Consider the following 19,361-nt stretch of genomic DNA (forward strand, 5'->3'; position numbering starts at 1 on the left):
GCTCCGACTGGCCACGAGGATGTCATCTAAATAGACGAAAATGAAGTCGAGGTCCTGCAGCACAGAGTCCATGAGATGCTAGAAGGCCTGGGCAGCGTTCTTCAAACCAAAAGGCATCCTTAGAAATTCAAACAGGCTGAATGGGGTGATGACTGCAGTCATCTGCACGTCCTGTGGGTGTACCGGGACCTGGTGGTAGCCTCGGACCAGATCCACCTTGGAAAACACGGTGTTCCCAGCCAAATGGGCAGAGAAATCCTGAATGTGGGGGATCGGGTATCGATCAGGAGTGGTAGCATCATTAAGCCATCGGTAGTCGCCGCATGGCCGCCATCCACCGCCAGGTTTCGGTACAATGTGGAGAGGCGAAGACCAGGGACTATTGGACCGGCGAATTATTCCCAGGCGTTCCATCGTAGCGAACTCCACCTTCGCGACCGCCAGTTTGCCGGGTTCGAGGCGCCGGGCCCGCACGTGGACCAGGGGGCCGGTTGTAGTAATGTGGTGTTCAACACCATGCTTCATGGCCGTAGAGGAGATCATGGGCCTGGTCAGGTCCGGAAATTCTCCGAGCAGGCGAGCGAACTCGTCCGGAGTTGGGAAAGCGCAGGAGACGGTGCGCGACATGGTGTTGCCCCCGGTGACAGGGAATGGAGTTAAACGTGGCCGCGTTGACCAGCCGCCGGCTCCGCACATCGACCAGGAGGCCGTTGGCGCACAGGAAATCCGCGCCAAGGATGGCTTGTGAAACCCTGGCCGTAACAAATTCCCAATCAAATCGCTGGCCGCCGAAGCACACCTGGACCCGCCGTTTGCCGAAGGTCTGGATAGCACCGCCATTAGCCACCTCGAGTGAGATACTATGCCTTCCAGATTGAACATCCATAGCTAACGCGAGGATAATGCTGCACTGTGCACCGGTGTCGCACAGGAATCGCCGACAAGAGATGGAGGCGGTGACGAACAACAGCTTGCCAGAATTTCCGATGGCCATCGCAGCCGCAGGGCACCCGTCAGACCCGCTCTTCCTTCGCCAGGGTTGCAGTGGATGTTTATTTTTTGGGAGAGAAGCTGCAGGGAGGGCGGAAACATCTGGCTTTTGCGCCAAACCGCGCGTGGTAGAAGCACAGCCCCACAGGCTGAGGGGCTGGGGCGGCATCCATGGGTGATGGGCACCTCGTGGCAACACAGCATTGCTGCGTCACCGCAAAAATCTTATCTGCTTCAGCAGCAAGCGCTGCGCAGTCTGTGACTTCGGACCGGGCCAGGGCAGCCTGGACTTGCTCCGGTAGCTGACTGAGGAATAGCTCCCTGAAGAGGAAGCATTGTGGTTCGGAGCCAAGGAGCATGAGCATTTGGCTCATGAGTTCAGACGGCTTGGAGTCCCCGAGGCCAGGCATAGCGAGCAGTCGGTGGGCGCGCTCCGACTTCGTGAGCCTGAAAACCTGTAATAACCATGCCTTGATTGCTTCATACTTGCCGTCGTCCGGGGGGTTTTCGAGCAGGCTGACGATCCGTGAGGCGGTGGAGCTGTCGAGTGCGGAGACCACGTAATAGTAACGGGTCTGATCCGCAACGATGTTTTGTAGTGCAAACTGGGCTTCAACCTGGATGAACCACGAGGCCGCTTGTTGCTCCCAGAATTGCGGTAGCTTCAATGCAACGGCGTTTGTTTCCATGCTTCTTACTTCTGCGAAAACCGTTCGCAAAAGTCGGGGTCACCAATGTAGGAATGTTTAGTTCCTATCGAGAGACTGAGGTCGACTCAGGTGATCAACAAACGATGTTTAATGAAAAGTTAACAGAGTTTAACAACAAATGCAAGGGAACTACCAATACAGATCTAGACAGTTCGGAGGCTCCACGAGGACTGCTAGGGCGGTCCCGTGGTTGGCGTCATGACGTCATCACGTTTTTCCCGCCGGTGGGGGATCACGTGATGAATGACGTGACATCATCACGTTTGCCCGCGCTCTTAAAGGGACCGTGCTCTGTACATGCAAACAGTAAAAACAAAGATACAGACTCAGGATGTAGCTAACATATTGTTAAAGGGAATTATATACAGTTGGTCGGAGTCCCTTAGTGGCTTCGCCACAGCCCCCTTATTCTGAAACTATGCCCCCTCGTTCTAGATTCACCCACTAGGGGAAACATCCTCTCAGCATCCACCCTGTCCAACTCCCTCAGAATCTTATAGGTTTCAATAAGATCACCTCTCATTCTTCTAAACTCCAATGAGTATAGGCCCAGCCTGCTCAACCTTTCCTCATAAGACAACCCCTTCATCCCAGGAATCAACCGAGTGAACCTTCTGTGAACAGCCTCCAATGCAAGTATATCCCTCCTTAAATAAGGAATGGCGATATATGCCCAAGTCAGGCTGGTGTGTAACTTGGAGGGAAACTTGAAGGTGGTGTTCCCATGACGATACTATTGTTATCCTCAGTGGTAGAGATCATGCAAGAGGGAGGTACAGTTGAAGTAACACTAGTAAATTGCTGGGGGAATTTAAATTCAGGTAATTAAATAAATCTGGAATTACAAAAGCTCGTGTCAGTAACGGTGACCATGAAATTACTGGATTGTCATAAAAACCCAACTGGGTCACTAATGTCCTTTAGGGAAGGAAATCTGCTGTCCTTAGCCGGTCTGGCCTATATGTAACTCCAGACCCACAGCGATGTGGTTGACTCTGAAATGGCCTAGCAAGGCACTCGGTTCTACAAAACCGACAGTCAGCACTGTGGGAGTACCCTCCCCACAAGGACCGCAGCGGTTCAAGGCGGCGGCTCACCACCATCCCCTCCAGGGTGACCAGGGATGGGCAATAAATGACTGCCTTGCCAGCGATGCCCACGTACGTGAACTAATACATTTTTAAAAATCCTATAGATTGTACACAATGCACCAGTGATGCAGGGGATAGATATTGAGTTCAATGGATATGTTGGATAACACGATAAATGATCAATTTGAGCGGTCTTTCAAACCTACTTAGCACACTTGTTGTGTGAGGTTAATACCTCATTGCTCATATGAGCATGCTCTGTTAGCACAGGACATCGAGATCATATCGTTCAATGTGCAATGTGACCTAAGAAGACTAGACAGCTTTTGTCGCCCCACCTCCAACCCATGCTGGGACCAGTGGCCATGGGATCGGTGAGGTTTGTCTATGATCTATACATTCATATACATTAAAAGTCATGTGTACATAACTGTAAGTGACAGAAAAGCTTTACAGTACATCCTGTCACTCTTCAGTCGTGTTTCTCAGTCATTCTTAACCACAGTCAAATTTCTTATTTTTACCTCTGATTGGCTGATTCTAACATATGACTGACTTCCATTCCCCCCCCACCCACACCTGTGACTGTAACCTCCATTCTGGAGCTGCTCTCTCCCTATCATCTGCTCCCCAATGTTCGATATAATACATTTCAATATTTCACTATAAGTATTCCTTAATAAACTATCACAGCTAAGGCCCATCCTGCAGCCCTCACACCTGTATTTGATGTAGAGCTATAGAAAGAGAAGGGTTTTGGATTGATCTAATAAAAATACAGAGCACCACCAGCACAGATACAATGGGCCCTTTTGTGCTATTAATTTCTATGGCTAATCTGTTTTTGATATCAAGATGAACGTTGACCGGAACTCCAGAACCGATGCTTCTTCAAATATCCCAGCATTTACTTGACCTCACCTAAAAGGCACCTCCAACAATGCAGCATTCCTTCAGCCATGGCTCTGTTGGCAGCACTCTCGCCTCTGAGTCAAGTCCTCACTCCAGGGACTTGAACACAAAAACCTAGGCTGACACTCGAGTGCAGTGCTGAGGGAGCGCCGCACTGTCGGAGGTGCCATCTTTTAGGTAAAATGTTAAACCGAGGCCCCGTCTGCTCTCTCAGATGGACACAAAGAATCCCATGGCACTATTTCGAAGAAGAGCAGGGGAGATATCCCCAATGCCCTGGCCAATATTTATCCCCCAATCAACATCTCTAAATCGGATTTTACAGTCATTACCACATTGCTGTTTGTGGGATCTTGCTGTGCGCAAATTGGCTGCCGCGTTTCCCACATTACAACAGTGACTACACTTCAAAAGTACTTCATTAGCTGTAAACCACTTTGGGACACCCTGGGGTCATGAAGAGTGCGATACAAAGTCAAGCCTTTCTTTTTCTACTGCACAGAAATCAATGGAAAATAAAAATCGGGATGTTTTTATAACGGGTGGCCGATCTGCATCATCAGTTTTATACCCAGATGACAAGTTGAAAATCTACCCCAACATCAAAAAGGGCAGTATCTCCAACAGTCCATTCAATCTCGGAATGGAGCTTGAGTCCACAGCTTTCTGACTTCCGCTGAGCCATGTGTTTGCAAATAATGAATTCTGAAATATGTCTGCATCACGTTGAGTGAACGTTAACCAAAGACTGAAGGTGAGACATTACATTTGTAAACCTAGATGTCATGGTCTGGACTTTGGATTTAGAGTTTAGGCACTTTTGTGTTGATCATTTCTAAAAGTTTGATACCTTCCCATTTCTCTCAGGTCATTTCTAACGACGTTGGGTTCTGTAAAGCAGTGGTTGTGAGGAATGTCTTTTTTACAGTTTGATTCACAAACTATTCAATAAACTTGGATCAGTCTTATTTTTAATTTTACTGTTGCATAAATTCTGCCACTACCCAAATAACTGTTTGGGGGAGAAATTCAGTATCGCCACGTTTGGGGCGTAATACTCGAGCGGGCGTGAAATTTAGCGCCCGGCGCAAATTATCACCACCTACTGCTAAATTGACTTGCTTCGCCCCAGGAGGTGCTTGGAGCGCTAAAACAGGCACTGCACGACTGACTTAAGGCGCTAAGCCGGAGAAGCGAGGTGCTACCACCGAGGGCGGGTGCAGCGCAGCCGCGGCCAGTTAGCGATTGCACACAGACACGCTGGCGCCGGTCAGCTCTTAAAGGGGAGGTTCAATCTTGGATTGCAGCCACACCCTGCGCATCGGAGCCCTGATTCTCGGCCTGGACAGGTAATCACCTTTTTGACCTCTCTCCTTCCATTTGTGCCTCACACCAGCATCCTTTGCCACTATCGAACCAATACAGTGCATTGCAGCACTCATGCCTCCCTCGCTGCCGCCCTGTCCTCACGCTAAAGCCACTCTTGTACCTCCCTGCTTTCAGATGCTGATTCGCCAGGTGTGGAGGCGGGCCCTCAAGTTGCCACTGTGAGTGAATCTGAAGGCGACGACGAGGAGGAAGCCGGACCATCAGTGCCACCCTCAGCTGAGGCAGCCCATGGCCATAATAGGGACACGTCTTCCCTGGAGGGGAGCAGGGGGGAATGGTCTGAGGAGGGTGAAGCTCCAGGGCCCAGCGGGCTGCAGCAACGCGGCGGGGTGGTAGGGAAGCTCGGCGGCCTTCTCCCCGGAGGGAGAGTCTGGCCTCGAGTCCTGCTACAGTGAGCGCAGAAGAGGTGTGGCTCCTCGCTGAAATGAGCGCCCAGGTGGAGCACAGGCACACTGAGCTCATGGCTGCAGTGGCAAGGATGCCCAAATCCATTGAGTCACTGGCAAGGAGTGTCCAGGACTTCGGCGCAGCACTGGCTTCCACGCAAGTGCTTAGTGGTGTAATGCAGTCAGTGGCTGGTCTTATGCAGATGCAGATTGTGGCCACACGAGCACTGATTGCTGCCGCCCTCGCTGGATCGGGCACAAATCACCGGGGCCCTCGCCACACCGCAGCAGGCCAGCAGTCTGTGCTTCAACAGATTGCTCCGCATGCTGCAGTGCTGCCCCGTGGGAATGCCAGTGTGTCGTCCGACCAGGGAGTTGCTGTCCTATGTCAGGATGGCAGCATTCCTGCTACCAGCACTGTCACTTCTCCACTGCAGCTGCCACCACCCGTAGGACAGACTGCTGCCACACATGCAGAGTTGGAGCAGTCAGCAGCCGGGCACTCCAGGCCCAGAGCTGGTCCAGGCCGTACCTCAAGGGCATCTGCCGACTCAGTTTCTGACACTCAGCAGCCTTCCCCCAGCCTTGCTGCAGCCACTGGGGTCCCATTGCGGAGGAGCTGCAGGGTGGGAAGGGGCCAATCTCGCAAGCGAAGCAGATCACCCTCGAAGGGCAAAAAGTAGGAGGTGTGGCAAAATGCTGTTAAATGTTTTATTGAAGGCCGAGGATCGTGGTCATTTTTTGGTTACTGTTTTGTTCATTGTCTCCCGGTTGTGAGAGACAGTTATGTGACTGACTGCTTTTTTGGGGGTTTCTCTCTATTACTTTGTCATGCGGGAAGGGCACACAGTTTGTTAAATAAAGAAGTGTCTTTATTCAGAATGTGCATGTTTGCTCTTTGAACTATTTGTTGCCTTGACCGGCTTAGGGGTTGCGGAACGGTTCCATTCATGTTCTTTCAATGGCAGAAGCCATTCCCTCAGAGGGGGCCTAGAACCGACTTGCAATAAGCCGCTGATGGACGGCCCTTGTACTTTGTGCCTCCCTCCCATCTTGGTGCTCCTCCTCCTCCTCCTCCTCCTCCTCCTCCTCTGCTGGTGCTCCAATGTCTGGTGGCAGTGGCTGAGTCCTGAGGATTGCCAGGTTATGCAGCATGCAGCACACTACAATGAAATGGGAGACTCGCCATTGCAGCCCCCATAGTAAGTGGCCACTCAAGGTTATGCCAGTGAAAAAGCAAACCAACTACAAAGTTCTGGGCCGAAGCCAGAGTACCTGTGCGAGCGCTGACTCAATGCGGAAAGCTCTCTCCCTTTGTCTCTCTGAAAATCTCTCTCTCTCTCACAGAAGGAGTGGTCCAGAAATGGCTACCACTAAGAAGCCAGGAAGAGCCCCCTTTAAATAGCATCCCCCCAGCCCCACAGCGACTGGGAACCATTCCAGTCAACCAGTCGCAGGGAGCGCCAGGCGGAAAGGAGGGGGGCGCCACTGAATTTCCGGTTCGGGGCGCCCCAAGGGCGTTGCACCATGAAATGACGTCAGGATCTGCGCGCGCAGCTGAGCGGGCGTTGCGGTTTTGCACCGCCACTAAATGTCCGCTCAATTTCGCGAGAGGCGCAGGTCTCGCCTCGCGCCCCACTTATCGCCCTCTTAAGGCGCTAATGGGTGGCGCAAACAACTGAATTTCTCCCCCTTTGTTTACTGCATTAACCTCAGAGTACAGACTATATCGCACTTTGTTTACTGCATTAACCTCAGAGTACAGACTATATCGCACTTTGTTTACTGCATTAACCTCAGAGTACAGGCTATATCGCACTTTGTTTACTGCATTAACCACAGAGTACAGGCTATATCGCACTTTGTTTACTGCATTAACCTCAGAGTACAGACTATATCGCACTTTGTTTACTGCATTAACCTCAGAGTACAGACTATATCGCACTTTGTTTACTGCATTAACCTCAGAGTACAGACTATATCGCACTTTGTTTACTGCATTAACCTCAGAGTACAGACTATATCGCACTTTGTTTACTGCATTAACCTCAGAGTACAGACTATATCGCACTTTGTTTACTGCATTAACCTCAGAGTACAGACTATGTCGCACTTTGTTTACTGCATTAACCTCAGAGTACAGACTATATCGCACTTTGTTTACTGCATTAACCTCAGAGTACAGACTATATCGCACTTTGTTTACTGCATTAACCTCAGAGTACAGACTATATCGCACTTTGTTTACTGCATTAACCTCAGAGTACAGACTATATCGCACTTTGTTTACTGCATTAACCTCAGAGTACAGACTATATCGCACTTTGTTTACTGCATTAACCTCAGAGTACAGTCTATATCGCACTTTGTTTACTGCATTAACCTCAGAGTACAGACTATATCGCACTTTGTTTACTGCATTAACCTCAGAGTACAGACTATATCGCACTTTGTTTACTGCATTAACCTCAGAGTACAGACTATATCGCACTTTGTTTACTGCATTAACCTCAGAGTACAGACTATATCGCACTTTGTTTACTGCATTAACCTCAGAGTACAGACTATATAGCACTTTCTGAGCCATAGCCTCTTCAGAGATCTCTGTTTCGCAATAGTTTCAACATCTTGGCCCAATCCAACTCTGAACTATAATCCGTTTGCTTTAATATATGTATTTCATGCAGACTGGAAGTCACGGTATATTGTCCCTTTACAGGAGATTACATTTGTGGTGTTATCCTATGCTGATCAAATGTCACATGAAAAGACTGAAATGTGAGAACAGCATTTCTGCTTTAAGAAAGTAAGCTTGTTCTGGTCTTTGCAGCATGCCAGGGAAGGTTATCATACGAGGTGTCTGCCTGGCCATGGGTCTGTATAAGAACAGGGGTCACACGAAGGATAGGCCAGTTTGGGGGCTCGGAGGGATGTGAGCGGCCATATAAAATGAAACCATTGTTATTCAATACCACTGACTGTTAGTCTTTTGAGGGAGACATTTTCTGGGAATTAGTTCTGTTAAAGGTCAATTGCCAGGGTCAAGAGTGGGGTGCAATTACCAAATGGAATGAAGTGTTGAGGATGTTCAACAAGTAATATGATCCAACCGAACAGCCAGAGCTTTCAAGTTGACTCATTAAAAAGCACAAAACCTGATCACTAAGGAAAGCATTTCAGAAGCACAATTCTGAAGGAAAGGTAGAATAATACAGTGGAAAGACAAAACATGCTGTGTTTCTGTTTCTTACTGTTGAATGCATAAGACCAAAGTTGACCTTTGACTTCCCTGGGAAGAAAATATGAGGTGCTCCATATTGCATTTTTATTCCCCTCTTTAAAATAAAAAGTATCATGTTGTTCAAACACAAGTTAAATTTATTTGAAAATGACTTGTTTGATACATTTAAGTTAACTTCTCACTCTCGATGGCACAGGTGAGGGCAACTGAAGTATAAAGATGCACAGAGTGGGTTTTCTGGAACATTTTTACTATATTGAAGACAGACCATTACAATGAAATAAATGTCCAACTTAATCACTAGTACCAGATCGTCTATGACACTGCTCATAAAAACATAGATAAATAGGAGCAGGAGTCGGCCATTCGGCCCTTCGAGCCTGCTCCGCCATTCAATATGATCATGGCTGATCCTCTATCACAATACCATATTCCTGCTCTCACCCCTTGATGCCTTTTGTGTCTAGAAATCTATCTACCTCCTTCTTAAATATATTCAGTGACTTGGCCTCCACAGCCTTCTGTGGTAGAGAATTCCACAGGTTCACCACTTTCTTCTCATCTCAGTCCTAAATGTCCTACCCCGTATCCTGAGACTGTGACCCATCGTTCTAGACCCCCCAGCCAGGGGAAACATCCTCCCTGCATCCAGACTGTCTAGTCCTGTCAGAATTTTATACGTTTCCGTGAGATCCCCTCTCATTCTTCTAAACTCTAGTGAATAAAGGTCTAGTCGACCCAATCTCTCCTCATACGACAGTCCTGCCATCCCAGGAATCAGTCTGGTGAACCTTCACTGCACTCCCTCTGTGGCAAGTATATCCTTTCTCAGGTAAGGAGAACAAAACTGCACACAGTACTCCAGGTGTGGTCTCACCAAGGCCCTGTACAACTGTAGTAAGATATCCTCGCTCCTGTACTCAAATCCTCTTGCAATGAAGGCCAATATACCATTTGCCTTCCTAACTGCTTGCTGCACCTGCATGTTTGCTTTCAGTGACTGGTGTACAAGGACACCCAGGTCCCTTTGTACATCAACATTTCCCAATCTATCGCCATTTAAATAATACTCTACCTTTCTGTTTTTCCTACCGTATTGGATAACTTCACATTTATCCACGTTATACTGCATCTGCCATGTATTTGCCCACTCACTCAACTTGTCTAAATCGCCTTGAAGCCTCTTTGCATCCTCCTCACAACTCACAATCCCACCTAATTTTGTGTCGTCAGCAAACTTGGAAATATTACATTTGGTTCCCTCATCCAAATCATTGATATATATTGTGAATAGCTGGGGCCCAAGCACTGATCGCTGCGGTACCCCACTAGTCACCGCCTGCCACCTCGAAAAAGATTGACATGGTAAATTGGACGATATATTATTTTATAATGATACATCATACAATGTATATTTACATATTATTAAAAATCTTGAATATGGCAAACACTTCCTACCCACAAACCTTACTTCCTGTGTCACAATTTTGAGTCACACTTTTTATATTGACATTTAGCATTGAAAATCCATATGGAAACATGAGTGATGACAGATTACCGTGCGGTTAGGGCAAGGAACAAGGTGCCATGTAATACCCAAAATGACACAGCTTGAACATTGTAACCTGAAGACTACAATTGGTCTTAAGTGTGTAACATTATGGGAGGTCGACTAATCTTATATACGAAAGGTGGAAAATGCACGGAGCCCTTGTGGAATTTCAAGGACACAATATTTGAAGAGATTTTCTAAGTCAAATCAAAATAAGTTATTGGGAAGGAATATGTGGGGAACAGTTACACTGGTAGAAACATGGGTCAAAATCCTTCACATTGGCACATTCATGTGTATTGATGTCAAGGACATATCTCAGCACAAGGCACTGGGCATAAATGCACAATTATATGAGGATGACATTCCAAGGTCCCCACTGTATATTCAGATTTCTGACCAAATTCTGCTATTTACAGGGTTAATATATCACCCCGAAAATTGTATTGTTATTTACAAGTCGATAAAACCCTAATCGTTTTCAGTGAGTTACTACCGGCTTGCCTGGAAGTTTTTTTCTATTTATATTGGAAAATGCTTTGCCAGTGCCTTGGAAAGGGAAAAGAATGATTGAATTTAGTAAATTTTAAATGCAGAATCACCTTTAACTCACTGCCCCGGGGGTCTTTGAGTGAATACAGAATCACCTTTAACTCACTGCCCCGGGGGTCTTCGAGTGAATACAGAATCACCTCTAGCTCACTGCCCCGGGGGTCTTCGAGTGAATACAGAATCACCATTAGCTCACTGCCCCGAGGGTCTTCGAGTGAATACAGAATCACCTCTAGCTCACTGCCCCGGGGGTCTTCGAGTGAATACAGAATCACCTTTAGCTCACTGCCCCGAGGGTCTTCGAGTGAATACAGAATCACCTCTAGCTCACTGCCTCGAGGGTCTTCGAGTGAATACAGAATCACCTTTAGCTCACTGCCCCGAGGGTCTTCGAGTGAATACAGAATCACCTTTAGCTCACTGCCCCGGGGGTCTTCGAGTGAATACAGAATCACCTTTAGCTCACTGCCCCGAGGGTCTTCGAGTGAATACAGAATCACCTCTAGCTCACTGCCCCGGGGGTCTTCGAGTGAATACAGAATCACCTTTAGCTCACTGTCCCGAGGGTGTTCGAGTGAAAACAGAATCACCTTTAGCTCACTGTCCCGAGGGTCTTCGAGTGAATACAGAATCACCTTTAGCTCACTGCCCCGGGGGTCTTCGAGTGAATACAGAATCACCTTTAGCTCACTGCCCCGAGGGTCTTCGAGTGAATACAGAATCACCTTTAGCTCACTGCCCCGAGGGTCTTCGAGTGAATACAGACTCACCTTTAGCTCACTGCCCCGAGGGTCTTCGAGTGAATACAGAATCACCTTTAGCTCACTGCCCCGAGGGTCTTCGAGTGAATACAGAATCACCTTTAGCTCACTGCCCCGAGGGTCTTCGAGTGAATACAGAATCACCTTTAGCTCACTGCCCCGGGGGTCTTCGAGTGAATACAGAATCACCTCTAGCTCACTGCCCCGGGGGTCTTCGAGTAAATACAGAATCACATTTAGCTCACTGCCCCGAGGGTCTTCGAGTGAATACAGAATCACCTTTAGCTCACTGCCCCGGGGGTCTTCGAGTGAATACAGAATCACCTTTAGCTCACTGTCCCGAGGGTCTTCGAGTGAATACAGAATCACCTTTAGCTCACTGCCCCGAGGGTCTTCGAGTGAATACAGAATCACCTTTAGCTCACTGCCCCGGGGGTCTTCGAGTGAATACAGAATCACCTTTAGCTCACTGTCCCGAGGGTCTTCGAGTGAATACAGAATCACCTCTAGCTCACTGCCTCGAGGGTCTTCGAGTGAATACAGAATCAACTCTAGCTCACTGCCCCGAGGGTCTTCGAGTGAATACAGAATCACCTTTAGCTCACTGCCCCGAGGGTCTTCGAGTGAATACAGAATCACCTTTAGCTCACTGCCCCGAGGGTCTTCGAGTGAATACAGAATCGCCTCTAGCTCACTGCCCCAAGGGTCTTCGAGTGAATACAGAATCACCTTTAGCTCACTGCCCCGAGGGTCTTCGAGTGAATACAGAATCGCCTCTAGCTCACTGCCCCGAGGGTCTTCGAGTGAATACAGAATCGCCTTTAGCTCACTGCCCCGGGGGTCCTCGAGTGAATACAGAATCACCTTTAGCTCACTGCCCCGAGGGTCTTCGAGTGAATACAGAATCACATCTAGCTCACTGTCCCGAGGGTCTTCGAGTGAATACAGAATCACCTTTAACTCACTGCCTCGAGGGTCTTCGACTGAATACAGAATCACCTTTAGCTCACTGCCCCGAGGGTCTTCGAGTGAATACAGAATCACCTCTAGCTCACTGCCCCGAGAGTCTTCGAGTGAATACAGAATCACCTTTAGCTCACTGCTCCGAGGGTCTTCGAGTGAATACAGAATCACCTTTAGCTCACTGCCCCGGGGGTCTTCGAGTGAATACAGAATCACCTTTAGCTCACTGCCCCGGGGGTCTTCGAGTGAATACAGAATCACCTTTAGCTCACTGCCCCGAGGGTCTTCGAGTGAATACAGAATCACCTTTAGCTCACTGCCCCGAGGGTCTTCGAGTGAATACAGAATCACCTCTAGCTCACTGCCCCGAGGGTCTTCGAGTGAATACAGAATCACCTTTAGCTCACTGTCCCGAGGGTCTTCGAGTGAATACAGAATCACCTTTAGCTCACTGCCCTGGGGGTCTTCGAGTGAATACAGAATCACCTTTAGCTCACTGTCCCGAGGGTCTTCGAGTGAATACAGAATCACCTTTAGCTCACTGCCCCGAGTGTCTTCGAGTGAATACAGAATCACCTTTAGCTCACTGCCCCGAGGGTCTTCGAGTGAATACAGAATCACCTTTAGCTCACTGTCCCGGGGGTCTTCGAGTGAATACAGAATCACCTTAACTCACTGCCCCGAGGGTCTTTGAGTGTATATAGAATCACATCTAGCTTACTGCCCCGAGGGTCTTCGATTGAATACAGAATCACCTTAGCTCACTGCCACGAGGGTCTTCGAGTGAATACAGAATCACCTTTAGCTCACTGCCCCGAGGGTCTTCAAGTGAATACAGAATCGCCTTTATCTCACTGCCACGAGGGTCTTCGAGTGAATACAGAATCACCTTTAGCTCACTGCCCCGAGGGTCTTCGAGTGAATACAGAATCACCTTTAGCTCACTGCCCCGGGGGTTTTCGAGTGAATACAGAATCACCTTTAGCTCACTGCCCCGAGGGTCTTCGAGTGAATACAGAATCACCTTTAGCTCACTGCCCCGGGGGTTTTCGAGTGAATACAGAATCACCTTTAGCTCACTGCCCCGGGGGTCTTCGAGTGAATACAGAATCACCTTTAGCTCACTGCCCCGAGGGTCTTCAAGTGAATACAGAATCGACTTTATCTCACTGCCACGAGGGTCTTCGAGTGAATACAGAATCCCCTCTAGCTCAATGCCCCGAGGGTCTTCGAGTGAATACAGAATCACCTTTAGCTCACTGCCCCGGGGGTCTTCGATTGAATACAGAATCACATTTAGCTCACTGCCCTGGGGGCCTTCGATTGAATACAGAATCACCTTTAGCTCACTGCCCCGGGGGTCTTCGAATGAATACGGAATCACCTCTAGCTCACTGCCCCGGGGGTCTTCGAGTGAATACAGAATCACCTCTAGCTCACTGCCCCGAGGGTCTTCGAGTGAATACAGAATCACCTCTAGCTCACTGCCCCGGGGGTCTTCGAGTGAATACAGAATCACCTCTAGCTCACTGCCCCGAGGGTCTTCGAGTGAATACAGAATCACCTCTAGCTCACTGCCCCGAGGGTCTTCGAGTGAATACAGAAACACCTTTAGCTCACTGCCCCGGGGGTCTTCGAGTGAATACAGAATCACCTTTAGCTCACTGCCCCGGGGGTCTTCGAGTGAGTACAGAAACACCTTTAGCTCACTGCCCCGAGGGTCTTCGAGTGAATACAGAATCTACTTTAGCTCACTGCCCCGAGGGTCTTCGATTGAATACAGAATCACCTTTAGCTCACTGCCCTGAGGGTCTTCGAGTGAATACAGAATCACCTTTAGCTCACTGCCCCGGGGGTCTGCGAGTGAATACAGAATCACCTTTAGCTCACTGTCCCGGGGGTCTTCGAGTGAATACAGAATCACCTTAACTCACTGCCCCGAGGGTCTTTGAGTGTATATAGAATCACATCTAGCTTACTGCCCCGAGGGTCTTCGATTGAATACAGAATCACCTTAGCTCACTGCCACGAGGGTCTTCGAGTGAATACAGAATCACCTTTAGCTCACTGCCCCGAGGGTCTTCAAGTGAATACAGAATCGCCTTTATCTCACTGCCACGAGGGTCTTCGAGTGAATACAGAATCACCTTTAGCTCACTGCCCCGAGGGTCTTCGAGTGAATACAGAATCACCTTTAGCTCACTGCCCCGGGGGTTTTCGAGTGAATACAGAATCACCTTTAGCTCACTGCCCCGGGGGTCTTCGAGTGAATACAGAATCACCTTTAGCTCACTGCCCCGAGGGTCTTCAAGTGAATACAGAATCGACTTTATCTCACTGCCACGAGGGTCTTCGAGTGAATACAGAATCCCCTCTAGCTCACTGCCCCGAGGGTCTTCAAGTGAATACAGAATCGACTTTATCTCACTGCCCCGAGGGTCTTCGAGTGAATACAGAATCACCTTTAGCTCACTGCCCCGGGGGTCTTCGATTGAATACAGAATCACATTTAGCTCACTGCCCTGGGGGCCTTCGATTGAATACAGAATCACCTTTAGCTCACTGCCCCGGGGGTCTTCGAATGAATACGGAATCACCTCTAGCTCACTGCCCCGGGGGTCTTCGAGTGAATACAGAATCACCTCTAGCTCACTGCCCCGAGGGTCTTCGAGTGAATACAGAATCACCTCTAGCTCACTGCCCCGGGGGTCTTCGAGTGAATACAGAATCACCTCTAGCTCACTGCCCCGAGGGTCTTCGAGTGAATACAGAATCACCTCTAGCTCACTGCCCCGAGGGTCTTCGAGTGAATACAGAAACACCTTTAGCTCACTGCCCCGGGGGTCTGCGAGTGAATACAGAATCACCTTTAGCTCACTGCCCCGGGGGTCTTCGAGTGAGTACAGAAACACCTTTAGCTCACTGCCCCGAGGGTCTTCGAGTGAATACAGAATCTACTTTAGCTCACTGCCCCGAGGGTCTTCGATTGAATACAGAATCACCTTTAGCTCACTGCCCTGAGGGTCTTCGAGTGAATACAGAATCACCTTTAGCTCACTGCCCCGGGGGTCTGCGAGTGAATACAGAATCACCTTTAGCTCACTGCCCCGAGGGTCTTCGAGTGAATACAGAATCACCTTTAGCTCACTGCCCCGGGGGTCTTCGAGTGAATACAGAATCACCTCTAGCTCACTGCCCCGGGGGTCTTCGAGTAAATACAGAATCACATTTAGCTCACTGCCCCGAGGGTCTTCGAGTGAATACAGAATCACCTTTAGCTCACTGCCCCGGGGGTCTTCGAGTGAATACAGAATCACCTTTAGCTCACTGTCCCGAGGGTCTTCGAGTGAATACAGAATCACCTTTAGCTCACTGCCCCGAGGGTCTTCGAGTGAATACAGAATCACCTTTAGCTCACTGCCCCGGGGGTCTTCGAGTGAATACAGAATCACCTTTAGCTCACTGTCCCGAGGGTCTTCGAGTGAATACAGAATCACCTCTAGCTCACTGCCTCGAGGTTCTTCGAGTGAATACAGAATCAACTCTAGCTCACTGCCCCGAGGGTCTTCGAGTGAATACAGAATCACCTTTAGCTCACTGCCCCGAGGGTCTTCGAGTGAATACAGAATCACCTTTAGCTCACTGCCCCGAGGGTCTTCGAGTGAATACAGAATCGCCTCTAGCTCACTGCCCCGAGGGTCTTCGAGTGAATACAGAATCACCTTTAGCTCACTGCCCCGAGGGTCTTCGAGTGAATACAGAATCGCCTCTAGCTCACTGCCCCGAGGGTCTTCGAGTGAATACAGAATCGCCTTTAGCTCACTGCCCCGGGGGTCCTCGAGTGAATACAGAATCACCTTTAGCTCACTGCCCCGAGGGTCTTCGAGTGAATACAGAATCACATCTAGCTCACTGTCCCGAGGGTCTTCGAGTGAATACAGAATCACCTTTAACTCACTGCCTCGAGGGTCTTCGACTGAATACAGAATCACCTTTAGCTCACTGCCCCGAGGGTCTTCGAGTGAATACAGAATCACCTCTAGCTCACTGCCCCGAGAGTCTTCGAGTGAATACAGAATCACCTTTAGCTCACTGCCCCGAGGGTCTTCGAGTGAATACAGAATCACCTTTAGCTCACTGCCCCGGGGGTCTTCGAGTGAATACAGAATCACCTTTAGCTCACTGCCCCGGGGGTCTTCGAGTGAATACAGAATCACCTTTAGCTCACTGCCCCGAGGGTCTTCGAGTGAATACAGAATCACCTTTAGCTCACTGCCCCGAGGGTCTTCGAGTGAATACAGAATCACCTCTAGCTCACTGCCCCGAGGGTCTTCGAGTGAATACAGAATCACCTTTAGCTCACTGTCCCGAGGGTCTTCGAGTGAATACAGAATCACCTTTAGCTCACTGCCCTGGGGGTCTTCGAGTGAATACAGAATCACCTTTAGCTCACTGTCCCGAGGGTCTTCGAGTGAATACAGAATCACCTTTAGCTCACTGCCCCGAGTGTCTTCGAGTGAATACAGAATCACCTTTAGCTCACTGCCCCGAGGGTCTTCGAGTGAATACAGAATCACCTTTAGCTCACTGTCCCGGGGGTCTTCGAGTGAATACAGAATCACCTTAACTCACTGCCCCGAGGGTCTTTGAGTGAATATAGAATCACATCTAGCTCACTGCCCCGAGGGTCTTCGATTGAATACAGAATCACCTTAGCTCACTGCCACGAGGGTCTTCGAGTGAATACAGAATCACCTTTAGCTCACTGCCCCGAGGGTCTTCAAGTGAATACAGAATCGCCTTTATCTCACTGCCACGAGGGTCTTCGAGTGAATACAGAATCACCTTTAGCTCACTGCCCCGAGGGTCTTCGAGTGAATACAGAATCACCTTTAGCTCACTGCCCCGGGGGTTTTCGAGTGAATACAGAATCACCTTTAGCTCACTGCCCCGAGGGTCTTCGAGTGAATACAGAATCACCTTTAGCTCACTGCCCCGGGGGTTTTCGAGTGAATACAGAATCACCTTTAGCTCACTGCCCCGGGGGTCTTCGAGTGAATACAGAATCACCTTTAGCTCACTGCCCCGAGGGTATTCAAGTGAATACAGAATCGACTTTATCTCACTGCCACGAGGGTCTTCGAGTGAATACAGAATCCCCTCTAGTTCAATGCCCCGAGGGTGTTCGAGTGAATACAGAATCACGTTTAGCTCACTGCCCCGGGGGTCTTCGATTGAATACAGAATCACATTTAGCTCACTGCCCTGAGGGCCTTCGAGTGAATACAGAATCACCTTTAGCTCACTGCCCCGAGGGTCTTCGAGTGAATACAGAATCACCTTTAGCTCACTGCCCCGGGGGTCTTCGAATGAATACGGAATCACCTCTAGCTCACTGCCCCGGGGGTCTTCGAGTGAATACAGAATCACCTCTAGCTCACTGCCCCGAGGGTCTTCGAGTGAATACAGAATCACCTCTAGCTCACTGCCCCGGGTGTCTTCGAGTGAATACAGAATCACCTCTAGCTCACTGCCCCGAGGGTCTTCGAGTGAATACAGAATCACCTTTAGCTCACTGCCCCGAGGGTCTTCGAGTGAATACAGAATCACCTTTAGCTCACTGCCCCGAGGGTCTTCGAGTGAATACAGAAACACCTTTAGCTCACTGCCCCGGGGGTCTGCGAGTGAATACAGAATCACCTTTAGCTCACTGCCCCGGGGGTCTTCGAGTGAATACAGAATCTACTTTAGCTCACTGCCCCGAGGGTCTTCGATTGAATACAGAATCACTTTTAGCTCACTGCCCTGAGGGTCTTCGAGTGAATACAGAAACAGCTTTAGCTCACTGCCCCGAGGGTCTTCGAGTGAATACAGAATCACCTTTAGCTCACTGCCCCGGGGGTCTGCGAGTGAATACAGAATCGCCTTTAGCTCACTGCCCCGAGGGTCTTCGAGTGAATACAGAATCACCTTTAGCTCACTGCCCCGAGGGTCTTCGAGTGAATACAGAATCTACTTTAGCTCACTGCCTCGAGGGTCTTCGAGTGAATACAGAATCACCTTTAGCTCACTGCCCCGAGGGTCTTCGAGTGAATACAGAAACACCTTTAGCTCACTGCCCCGAGGGTCTTCGAGTGAATACAGAATCTACTTTAGCTCACTGCCCCGAGGGTCTTCGAGTGAATACAGAATCACCTTTAGCTCACTGCCCCGAGGGTCTTCGAGTGAATACAGAATCTACTTTAGCTCACTGCCCCGGGGGTCTTCGAGTGAATACAGAATCACCTTTAGCTCACTGCCCTGAGGGTCTTCGAGTGAATACAGAATCACCTTTAGCTCACTGCCCCGGGGGTCTTCGAATGAATACGGAATCACCTCTAGCTCACTGCCCCGGGGGTCTTCGAGTGAATACAGAATCACCTCTAGCTCACTGCCCCGGGGGTCTTCGAGTGAATACAGAATCACCTTTAGCTCACTGCCCTGGGGGTCTTCGAGTGAATACAGAATCACCTCTAGCTCACTGCCCCGGGGGTCTTCGAGTGAATACAGAATCACCTCTAGCTCACTGCCCCGGGGGTCTTCGAGTGAATACAGAATCACCTTTAGCTCACTGCCCTGGGGGTCTTCGAGTGAATACAGAATCACCTCTAGCTCACTGCCCCGAGGGTCTTCGAGTGAATACAGAATCACCTCTAGCTCACTGCCCCGGGTGTCTTCGAGTGAATACAGAATCACCTCTAGCTCACTGCCCCGAGGGTCTTCGAGTGAATACAGAATCACCTTTAGCTCACTGCCCCGAGGGTCTTCGAGTGAA

Source organism: Somniosus microcephalus, chromosome 9, assembly GCF_052327205.1.
Source record: "Somniosus microcephalus isolate GS21.2 chromosome 9, FLI_Smic_1.0, whole genome shotgun sequence".
NCBI classification, from domain to species: domain Eukaryota; kingdom Metazoa; phylum Chordata; class Chondrichthyes; order Squaliformes; family Somniosidae; genus Somniosus; species Somniosus microcephalus.